This window comes from Sorex fumeus, unplaced genomic scaffold (genome assembly GCF_029834395.1).
Source record: "Sorex fumeus unplaced genomic scaffold, SorFum_2.1 ptg000037l, whole genome shotgun sequence".
In the NCBI taxonomy this organism is placed as follows: Eukaryota; Metazoa; Chordata; class Mammalia; order Eulipotyphla; family Soricidae; genus Sorex; species Sorex fumeus.
The window spans coordinates 44506689-44518972 of record NW_026606094.1 but is presented as its reverse complement, the minus strand read 5'-3'; positions in this window follow the sequence as shown (position 1 = coordinate 44518972).

Here is a 12284-nt window from a genome sequence, read left to right as displayed (position 1 = left end):
CTGTGCTATCGCTCCAGCCCTGGAGCGATAGCACAGTGGTAAGGTGTTTGCCTTGCACGCAGCCAACATGGCCGACCCGAGTTCGATTCCTCCGCCCCTCTCGTAGAGCCTGGCAAACTACCGAGAGTATCTCGCCCGCGCGGCAGAGCCTGGGTCCGCTTGAGCAAATCGATGATCAATGGGAGGGCCTTTACTTTACTTTTTACTTTACTTCCTGGTATAAGACAAGATGAATCCCAAAGGACATTAAGAAGCTAGCCAGATGATGAAATGTGAAGTATTTCAATGAAAAAAACTGGACAAAGTGAACAAAGACAAGCAAGAAACAATAAGATCTATCAGAAGGATTTCAGCAATGCTAAAAGAAAGAAAAACAAAAAACAGAAAGTAAGGTAGAGGATGGTCAATGGGAAAAGAAGTGAGCATGCATTTCCTTACAGTTCTCCTCACCAGAATACTTATTTTTTGTATGAATTCATTTACTTTTTTAAAAAAAATTTATTAGTGAGACACCATGAGGTACAGTTGTAGACTTACAAATTTTTCTGTTTGGGTTTCAATTATACAATGATCAAATACCCATCCCTCCACCAGTGCCCATTTTCCACCACCACAAATTCCAGTATCCCTCCCCACCCCCATTCCCCTCATCCCACCCTGCCTCTGTGGCACAGAATACTTACTTATTAAGGAAATTCTCTGCATCACTGTAAGCTTAAGGTATGTTCCAAGTGACTCTCATATTTGCATAAATAAATGCCTGCTGAAAAAAATTAATGAAAGAGCCACAGGATATGAGTCACTGTGAAAATGAACTTGCAAGCCAAGAATGTTGGCTTTTATTACCTAATAATGAGACTTCAAAGCAGGTGAGTAATCAAATCAGATTTCTAGTTTGGATGAATATGCTAAGGCAACTTGGAAATAATTTAAAATAATTTTGGACAATATTGCTATTACAAAGATAAAAATGAAGCTCTGAATGAGCTTTAAGAAGGTGGAGCAAATATGCATTTTCATTTTCTGAGGAGTTTGCTGTTGTAGTTGTCATTGTTGTTCTGGGACCATACCAAGTGGTGCTCAGGGCTTACTCCCAGCCCAACACTCTGGGATCAGAAATTCTGGTAGTGTTTGAGGCGCCAAAGATAGAATCCCCAGTTGTCCATGTGCAAGACAAGTGTCCTACCCACTGTACTATCTCTCCAGTCCCCAAATATACATTTTAAGGTAAAGCTTGTAGGGACTCAGTGACTGGAGGTGGAAGGTAAAACACAGGGGAAAATCATGAATAATTCCTATGTTTCTGTCCTGACTGCTTGATTACACCATCACACAGGATGAAAAAAAATCATGTAGAAAAATAGTTTTAAAAGTGGGAATAGCTCTTGCCAATGAAGACCATACCAACTGTTACATGCATGCACACATTGCCTAATTTCCTAACTCCCTACCTACCCACCCTTCCTTCCACCCTCCTTCCGCTCCCCAGGGAGATGGTCACTTAAGGAAAAGCCCCTCAGAGCTCTGTCTATAGCCAGTGCTGCTGACACCACAGTGAGTCCACCATGACCTCGGCCCGACCTCACCCTCAATCCGGAGGGAGACTTCTCTGGCAGAAGGACCCACCAGCAGAGCGCTAGAGCATGCTTCACCAGTCATGTGGGGACACTTATCGCCAAGGTAGTGAAACAGAGAACAGAATGACCGCTGTGGCTTCACAGGCCACCCCTCCCTTCACATATGACTTCCCAACACAAGTTCTGTGTCTAGTGTACAATATGACCATAATATGGTGAGCTCTAACATTGTCTCCACTACAAGAAAAACAAATAGAAAGTAGAGTATAGAGCAGGGATCCAGAGACAGTTTATTGTGGGCCTGCCTTGCAGGCATGGGGTCGCAAGAACAATCCCCAGCACAGCTGTGCATGCTCTGTGGACTATCATTGTTATTCCTGATATCACAATGAACATGTGAGCTTTCTGTACACTGCAACCAAGATGATCGAGTACCACAGCTAAAGTGTGCAGTCCCTAGAGGTGACTGCAACTAAATGTGTCACCACAGCCATTGCCAGAACATGACTTAGTAGTATCTCTTCTGGTAACCACAAATTTTAGTAATCTAAAAACTCTTATTAAAATAATTTTAAATAAGTAAAACAACATTCAGTTACTAGAGTACAAACTTAGAAATGGTTTTAGAAAAATGCTAGTAATAATGTAAAACTACTTTGGGTGCCCAGTCTGATTGCTTAATTAATCTATAATGAGAAGGTAGGATCAAACAAGTTCTCTAATTTCTTTGAATTTCATGGCCTCTGATTTTATTAATTTATTAAAAACATTTATAACTTCTTTGCAGACACATTATAAGTTGCCTATCTTTGAACCAAGCTGCTGGCACTGCTTAAATAACTCAACCAGGAACTAGATATAAAAGGCTTGTTTTCTCATTTGAGAGCTCAGCATTGCACCTCACTTATACCCTTATCACTTTTGTGCAGCACAACTTAATATAAGCACCAGTAAGTAATTACACATGCAGTTCAGTGCTGCTAAATAACTATTATGTCAGTAAAACATCCAAACTTTTTCATTGTATTTTTGGGTTTTTTCTCTCCTTTTCAAATTATCTATGTAAGAAAGGGAAAAAGAATTCACCCTAAAAACCAATGGGAAACAGTTTTATGTAATTGAGTTAAGGAACTCTGAAACATTTAAAAAGTAAGGAAAAAATCTAACTTCAATAATATTGGATAATTTTTTGCACATTTTATTAGCTGAAAACAATGTCACCATTTCATTTCATAATAAGATTACTTACATGGAATTTTTTATGCTAACAAAATATTGTATGGGAAACTTACTAACTGTTGGTGGCTAAAAACACTGGGGGAAAAAGAACTAGTGAGTGAGGAGACAATCTTTCTTTCTTCTTTTCTTTCTTATTTGGGGCTTTATATAGTAGTACTTGGAAGCTACACCCAGCAGCCTGCAAAGGACGATGTGGTGCTAGAATTGACCCCAGAGCTTAACTCATGTGTTCCAATTCTTTGTGCCCTCTCTCCAGTACCAATTCATTTTGTTGCTGTCATTATTTTTTTTTATTTGGAGCCACACCCAGCTGTGCTCAGGACTTACTCTTGGGTCTGTGCTCTGGGATCAATCCTGGCAAGCCTAGAGGACCATATAGGGCTTGAACCTGGGTTGGCTACATTCAAGACTAGTGCCCTACCTACTGTACAGTTGCTTCAGCACTTTCATATTAATCACTTATCACTTAACTTCCCGTTAGTCGTCGATTTGCTCGAGCGGGCGCCAGTAACGTCTCCATTTGTCCCTGTCGCGTGCTAGTGTAGCCCAATGGCATCTCTTCGCTCCGGGAACATGGAGGGCCTCAAACCGATCGTTCATGATCTTGACAAAGAAGTCTGACCATCTGGTAGGTGGGCGGCCACGCGGTCTCTTGACATCCCGTGGAATCCAATCAGTAACAGCTCTAGTCCAACGGTCGTCTTTAAATCTCATTACATGACCAGCCCATCTGATTTTCGACACCTTGGCATATGAGACAGCGTCCCTGATCCTTGATCGTCGACGGATGTCAGAACTCCGGATTCGTTCTCTCATTTGAGTGAAACGTGTTATTCCAAGCATAGCTCTTTCTATTCTTCTTTGGGAGACCTGAATGGCGTTCTCATCTTGTTTGCGTAGGGCCCAGGTCTCTGAGGCATATGTTAATGCAGGAAGAACAGTGGAATCAAAGAGATGTGCCCGGAGCCGGAGGTTCTTCGTCCTCTTAGCTATTTCTTCGACGTTCTTGAAGGCGTTCCAAGCCGCTCTCTTCCTCCTGCGCAGCTCGGGTGCCAGGTCATTTGTCACGTTGACCTCTCGACCTAGGTACACATAGCTGTTGCATTCGGAGATGGTCGTTCCATTGAGAGCGAATGGGGCGTCAGGAACAAGGCTGTTTCTCATAAACATTGTCTTCGTAAGATTCAGCTGTAGTCCTACCTTTCCACACTCACGGTCAAAGTCGGCCAGCATTTGTGCCGCTTGGCTGATGTTTGGTGTTATTAAAACAATGTCATCAGCAAAGCGGAGGTGGTGTAGTTGCCGACCATCTATCTTCACTCCCATTCCTTCCCATTCCAGTCGTCGCATGATGTTCTCGAGGGTGGCACTGAAGAGTTTCGGTGAAATGGTATCACCCTGCCGCACCCCTCTCTTGACATCAACGATCACTTCTTTGTAGAATGGTGAGATCCTGGTAGTGAATCCGCAATACAGCTCACGGAGGATCCTGATGTATTGGGCTTGAATGCCCTGATTGGCTAGGGCTTCAATGACCGCTTCCGTCTCAACAGAATCAAAGGCCTTCTTTAAATCAATGAACGTTAAGCAGAGCGGCATCTTGAACTCCCGAGAAACCTCAATGAGCTTGGTTACCGTGTGGATATGGTCGATGGTGCTGAATCCTTTGCGGAACCCTGCTTGCTCGCATGGTTGTCCTTCATCTAGTGTTCTGCCAATCCTATTCAGGATGACTCGAGTGAACAGCTTGTAGATGACAGACAATAGGCAGATCGGGCGATAGTTGCCAATGTCATGGATGTCTCCCTTCTTGAACAGTAGTACGGTCCTGCTGGTTTTCCATTGGGACGGAACCTTGCATTCAGACAGGTAGCGAGTGAAGAGCCGAGCCAGTGTATTGATGAGTACTGACGGCAGGTTCTTCAGGTGTTCAGGTCTGACCTTGTCTGGGCCGGGTGCTGTTTGCTTCTTTACCAACGAAATGGCGTGTCGGATTTCGGAAGGGAGAACGTTAGGAACGACATACCCATCCTGTGGAATTTGGTATGTCGGCAAGTGGACATGGCTATCGAAGAGATTTGAGTAGAAGTCATGGATAATCTTCTCCATTGCCGTTCTGGAGGATGTGATGGATCCATCAGGACGTCGGAGGGCAGTCATCTTGGTCTTATAGTTGGCGAAGGACAGGCGGGCGTTACGAATACTTTTCCCGGCTTCTGCTGCATCTATCAGTACTTCTGCTCTTCTCTCTTTGAGGTCTTCCTTGATCGCATCTCTGCACTGCTTTGCAAGCTCGGACGTTAGCTTGCGGTTGCCTGAGGCATGCGCCAAACCACGCTGGCGAATTAGCTCAAGAGTTTTCGAAGATAGGCGACTTTTTGTGGCTATCTCTCTCTTGGCGTTCCTCGCACATTCATGGAGGTGCTGAACCAGTCGATCGTATTCCTCATCAATGTTGTCAACAATGGCATCTTCCCATGTTGCCGCAATAGTACCAAAGAGTTCCCAGTTGGTGGTCATTCTGGGAGTTCTCTTTTTGAACTTTGCAGCCCTTTCTCCCCGCTCTGTGAAGTAGAATTTTGCACGAAGGAGACGGTGGTCCGATCCCGTTCGAAATTTTGGGACAACAGCGACATCAGTCAGGCAAAACCGTCGATTGAATATGATGTGGTCTATTTCGTTGTGGAATCGTCCACCGGGAGACTCCCATGTCCATCGTTTAGATTCTGCCTTCTGGAACTGTGAGTTACCATGAATGGTCTTGGTCGACATGATGAACTCAGACAGTCTCTCACCCTGTTCGTTCCATTCTAGGCCATGGGTCCCGATGTGAAGTTCTTCAGCTGATCTTCTCGGTCCTATCTTGGCATTAAAATCACCCACAATGATCTTGTAGAAGGTGTGGTCTTCTTTATAGAACTTCTCTAGCTCCATGTAGAACTTCTCGATTTCTCTTTCATCATAATGAGATGTTGGTGCGTAGACAACGAAGATAGAAACTGCAGGCAGTGAGCCACATCTATTCACTTCCACTACCCAGCCGTCGCCACACTCCAGGACGCTTTCCGGACCCGCGCGGCAGCTCCGGCCGAGACCCACGCACAACTGAAGACCCACAGAACAAGGTAAGTGGAACTCTCTGAGACCTTGGACTCCAGGCTCGGCGGACCCAGGGACAGAGCTTCTCTGCTTGCTCCCACCACCACAGGTGACAAAGGGATTCTAATCAGGAGCCCCACCCTACCCTGCCCTGTCTGCTTCCATCAACCACCCAGGGATCGAATTGTGCACAGGAGACCCACCCTACCCAGATAAATACCCCACTGGCAGATTTCCTCTCTCGACACTACTTCCACTACCCAGCCGTCGCCACACTCCAGGACGCTTTCCGGACCCGCGCGGCCGCAAGCGGCCGCGCGACACATCATAAGACACTAAATACCCATCTTCTGGAATTGTCGTACCATATTTGATAGGGTTCAAATATGGTAACACCTACAAGGGTGATTAGAGGCCACCCCAAAAGCCTCTATACCTCTCGGAAAGACTGGCAAGCTACCGAGAGTATTCCGCCCGCACGGAAGAGCCTGGCAAGCTATCCGCTGTGTATTCGATATGCCAAAACCAGTAACTACAACTGGTCTCATTCACCTGACCCTGAAGGCTTCACCGACATGGCAGCACTGAGAAGGATGAGAAAGGAGAGGCCGACAAAATCTCAAGGCCGACCTAGGCTGCCACAACGAAGGAAGACAAAAATGATCGTCTGTACTTTCAATGCACGTACGCTAGCATCAGATGCATCCATCGAGGACCTGATGGTACAAGCGCGAATGATCAAGTACGACATCATTGGTCTGACCGAGACAAGAAGGCACGAATCTCACCATGCTGTTTTCGACACCGGAGAAGAATTGTTCCTCGGAACATGCGATAAAAGAGGTGTTGGAGGCGTCGGTGTCCTTGTCAACACAAACTTGGCCAAGAGCATTGATTCATTCGAATGCCTAACAACCTGAATCGGACGTTTCATATTAACAATGAAGAAATTTTTTCAGCTTGATGTAATATGTTTAAACAATAAAAGAAGCAATGCTATAAGGTGGACCTAACAATACAAATCACATGGTTGACTAAATTTCATTTATTGTACATTCCTATTCTCTCTCCCATTCTTCTTGTCCTTTTCCTTCTGATTTTCTTTCTCTCCCCCCTTTACTTCATTGAGCTGTAGACCACATTCTACTAGCATTGATTTTCTTTCTTCCTGCCCCAAGCTAGATCCTTGAAAGATAAAAATCTGACAATGTCAATTGGTGTCAATTTATATTTAGTAGTTACTTTGGATGGCCCTAAGTTCCTCAAACTGAGGTTTAGAACACCACACACAAATATAAATATACATGTGCACACAAACGTGCATATACATATATACACCCACATTCTTATTTTTGTTAAGGTGCGAGGCTTCACATACACAGGGCAAGTGCTTTACCACTGAGCTGCATCTTCTTTCTGAATAGCTTTTTGGGATTCCAATTTGTTGTTTTCGTCTCTATTTTATTATTTCCTTCCTCCTTCCTGGTTTGGGGTCCTTTTGTTGGCCATTTTCCAAGATTTTAATCTGTGAGTTTAAGTTTTTATGTGGACCCTTTCTTCCTTCCTGATGAATGCTTGCAGAAGAACTATAAACTTTCTCTTAATACTGCTTTTGCTGTGTCTCACAAGTTCTGGTAGCTCGGGTCCTCATTCTCATTTCTTTCAAGGAGTCTTTTAATTTCCTCTCTAATCTATTGGTAGTTCAGTAGAGAGCTGCTTAATTCCCAGGTGTTTGATTTGATTCTCCATTTCTGTGTGTGATTCACTTATATTTTCAATGCATCATGATCTGTAAAAATAGTTGATGCAATTACCATTCTCTTAATTTTTAGAGCATGTTTTATGGCCCAGCATGTGGCCTATGTTGGAGAATGTCCCATTGTGCACTGGAGAAGAATGTGCATCCAGCTTTGGGGGGGGGGGGGGAGATGAAAAATCCAATATACAGTACTCTTTCATTTCTTCCCTCAAAGTATTTCAGCAGGGCGCCTCAGACTGGAGTAGGCATTGTCCCTTCACCTGCCCCCTAGGAATATTGGGACTAGAACCCAATGAGAAGCCCAGGAGCAGTGACAGCAAACTCCAGGCCTCAAGGGATAGGGAATGGGCCAGCCTTTCTCATCTCCCTGTCCCTATGGAATCCTGGAGGTCATGCCCATGAACTGCCTCTGGCTGTTATTTAAGCTCCTTAGCAGTTATGCTCCAGAGACACACAAGAGAATCTCAGAACCGAGCAGCTCATTGCAGAGATTATGAAAAAAAAATTTAAAAAGAAAAAAAGGACTAAAGATTTAGTCTGGCAGATATATTGAGAGGTGACAAAGGATCCCTTGATCTTTAAGAAATAACTATTAGTGCTGGTGTGGATGTGGGGATAAAGGGACACTCTTTCACTATTGGTGGGAATGCTGACTGGTCCAGCATTTTTGGAAAACAATATAGACAATCCTTTAAAAACTAGAAATTGAGCTTCCATATGACCTCATAATACCACTTCTGGGAATATATCCCAAGGGTGCAAAAAGCACATAGAAATGACATCTGTACCTATATGTTCACTGCAGTACTGTTCCCAATAGCCAAAATCTGGAAACAATCTAAGTACCCGAGAACAGATGACTGGTTAAAGAAACTTTGGTACATCTACATAATGGAATACTATGCAGCTGTTAAGAGAGATGAAGTCTGTTGAAAGTAGACTATGGACCGAACATGATTGCCACTCAATGCCTCTTTTGCAGACCAGAACACCCAAAAGGAGAGAGAGAACAAAAGAGAACAAAAGGGAATGCCCTACTACAGAGGCAGGGTGGGATGGGGGGGATAGGGGTGGGAGGGATACTGGGATCCATGTTGGTGGAAAATGGGCAGGTGGAGGGATGGTTATTTGATCATTTTCTAATAGAAACCCAAGCACAAAAATTTGTAAGTCTACAACTGTACCTCATGGTGTTTCACTAATAAAAATTTTTAAAAAAAAAGAGAGATGAAGTCATGAAATTTGCTTATAAGTGAATAGACATGGAGAGTATCATGCTATGTGAAATGAGTCAGAAAAAGAGGGACAGATATAGAAGGACAGCACTCACTTGTGGAGTATAAAATAACATAACATGAGATTGACACCCAAGGACAGTAGTTATAAGGGTCAGGAAGACTGCTCCATAGTTGGAAGCCTACCTCATGAGCGGACAAAGAAAGGACAACTGGAACAGAGAAGGGATCACTAAGAAAATGATAATTGGAGGAATCATTCAGGATGGGAGATGTGTGCCGAAAATAGATATAGTATCAAACATGACAACCTCCCAGTACCTGCACTGCAAACCATAATATCCAAAAGTAGAGAGAGAGTATGGGGAATATTGTCTGCCATGGAGGCAGTGGGAGGTGGAAAAAGTGAGCGTATATTGGGGATATTGGTGGTGGGAAATGTGCACTGGTGGAGTGATTGGTGTTTGATCATTGTGTGATTGTAACCCAAATATGAAAGCTTATAACTATTTCACGGTGATTCAATAAAATTTTTAAAAGAGGATAAAAAGAGAAATGACTATTATTGAGAGCTGGAGCGATAGCACAGCGGTTAGGGCATTTGCCTTGCATGTGGCTGACCCGGGTTTGATCTCCAGCATCCCATATGATCCTCTGAGCACTGCCAGGAGTAATTCCTAAGTGCAGACCCAGGAGTAACCCTTGTGCATCGCTAGGTGTGACCCAAAATGCAAAAAAGAAAAAGAAAAAAAGAAGAAATGACTATTACTGTGTTGCAAACCATAATGCCTAAAAGGAGAGGTGGGGAGGGGAAGGAAGAGAGGAGAGAGGAGAGAGGAGAGAGGAGAGAGGGGAGAGAGAGAGGAGAGAGGGGAGAGAGAGAGAGAGAGAAAGAGAGAGAGAGAGAGAGAGAGAGAGAGAGAGAGAGAGAGAGAGAGAGAGAGAGAGAGAAAGTTCCTGCCATAGAGACAGGCTGGGGCTGAGACTGGGTTGAGGTGGCGGGAGGGAAACTGGGCACATTGGTGGAGGGGAAATTTACACTGGTGGAGGAATGGGTGTTGGAACACTATATGACTGAAACCAGATTATAATCAGGGTTGTAACTCTGTATCTCATGGTGAGTCAAATAAAAAAGAAGATTCAGAAGTAAGATGCAGATCTCCCAGCCTGATGAAAGTTTGAATACACTACTTCACTTTTAACAAAGACCTACATTAGTAACTGTTTTCATTAATTAGTGCCTGTTTTCATTAATCTGAGGACTTTAACTTCTATTACTAAAAAGCAAAACTCACTTCTTTGTACTATTTTGGATCATGAGCAACCATTTCACAGTAATGCCCTATTTTCAGGCAGCAGAAGCAAGCTGACACTAAACAGAATTCCATCACTTAAATTCATAAGTGTCCATCTACAGCAAAGTATGTAGAAAGTTTAATTCAATAGCCTGGCCCTTTCTCCAACTGAACTTTTATGAAAAAAATAAGGGTGCATAGGGGTGAGGTGCTTCTGTTGTCAAGAGAGGCCTGTTAGATGGTTACCTGCTTCCAAGTTAACTGGCAGATTGTTAAAGTATTAGATAATCCTGCTTCTTTTATGCAGGGGTTTGGGGGAAATTTTAATTTCCCCAAATCAGTGCTAAGGAGGCAGGACCGTTCCAGATCATACTCTGCTGACTCAGTCAGACAGAGGCTCAGTGCTCTGGCCAACCAGGCCATGCTGCTGGGATCTTTCGGTGTCACCTCCAGAGCCATCCCTGATGATGTCCTGGAGCCTGGCAGTGCTGGCTAAAGAACATCTGGTCTTGTGCTTGAACCCCACACTCTAAGTTATCTCCTGACAGAAGAGGAGGGTGGCCCAGAGCAGGGTGTAGGAGGCTTGCTTCTTATGGATAGAAGTTAATGAATTGAATTGAATTGAATTGAATTGAATTGAATTGAAACACAAAGACTAAAGTGAAGTGGAAATCATCCTGGGTGCACTTCATTTCTTATTAGAAATGTATATGAAACAAGCCAACTGTTGCTAGGTATTTCAGTATGTTATTCTCTCTTAGCTCTCAGAATAACTCAGACATTTTTCCTACTCTAGATTAAAAAATCAAGTTTCTTCTTCAAAGAAGTTTGTTCCACCCCTTCAAAAGAGTCATCAATGAGTGGTAAATTTCTGTGCCTCTCTCACCCCACTATGGGCCCAATCCAGCAAAGCTTGCTTTGTGGAATGACATGGGAAGGATGCTCATGAAGCTATGAGTTTGCTTGGTGTTCCCAACTAAAACCTCAAAGCCCTCTGGAGTAAAACAGTTGTCAACATAGACTATTTAATTTCTTCAGTACTTATGAACTGAAGAATTCCACTTTGTAGAAGGAAGTTAGAAAAAATTGTTTGGGGGAGCAGGAAGGAGGGTACGTGTGTATGTGCATTGTATGTGTTTGATGCTAAGGTTTGAACCAAGGGCCACACACATTGAAGGTGTGTATTCTATCTTTGATACAAATCTTTAGATTCAATCACTTTGCTTGTTTCTGTTGCATTGCTTGAGCCACACCTGAGAACACTTGGGACTACTTACTGCTTGTTCAGAGGTCTGTCCCAGTTGTGCTTCTGGACCACACGGTACCAGGGATCAAACATTGGGCTTGTACGAAAATCACGCACTGCAGTCCCTTGAGCTATCTCCCCTAACCTCCAACAATATTTTAAAAGCAAGAATCAATTAGCTAGAACTAGGAATTTATGTCTCTCAGTATATATCAACTATATACATCAATTTACTGCTCTATACGAAGTTTTAACATATATTACTCAGGCAATTTTTCCTTTGTAATGGGACAGGTTGCAACCTTTATTTACAGAGAAAGAAAGATAAAGTAGTATTTTTGACATTTCTAAAATTGGATACCGAATATCACAACTCATATCTCTGATACCAAGCTGTTCTTGGAAAGGTGTCAGTTTGATCTTTATAGAAACAAAAAAGGCCAAATGAAGAAGGTGTGTGTGTATGTTCAATGTGGCTTGGAGTAGTGGGCATTTGTTTAGACCAGAGTAAACTAGTATTGATGGACAGACTCACTTCTTTCTTGCTCTCTGTATCTAGAATATTGTGATTGTGATGGGCAAGCAGTAAGAGGTTAAAATTTTACGAAATATTTTTTTAAATGAAGTACTTTTAAAGTGACTGATATTAATGCTTTCCATCATATCTTTACTTTCCATCTCTCTGCTCTCTCCCTGGCATCTTCAACCCTAACCTGAGGTGACTAACAGTATTTTAACTGTTGTTACTAAAGGAAGTTATGGAGAGAATGCCAATGTATAGGTTGTTATTCCAACTAAATGAAGGAACAAAGTACTTAAATTCCGTGTCAGCTT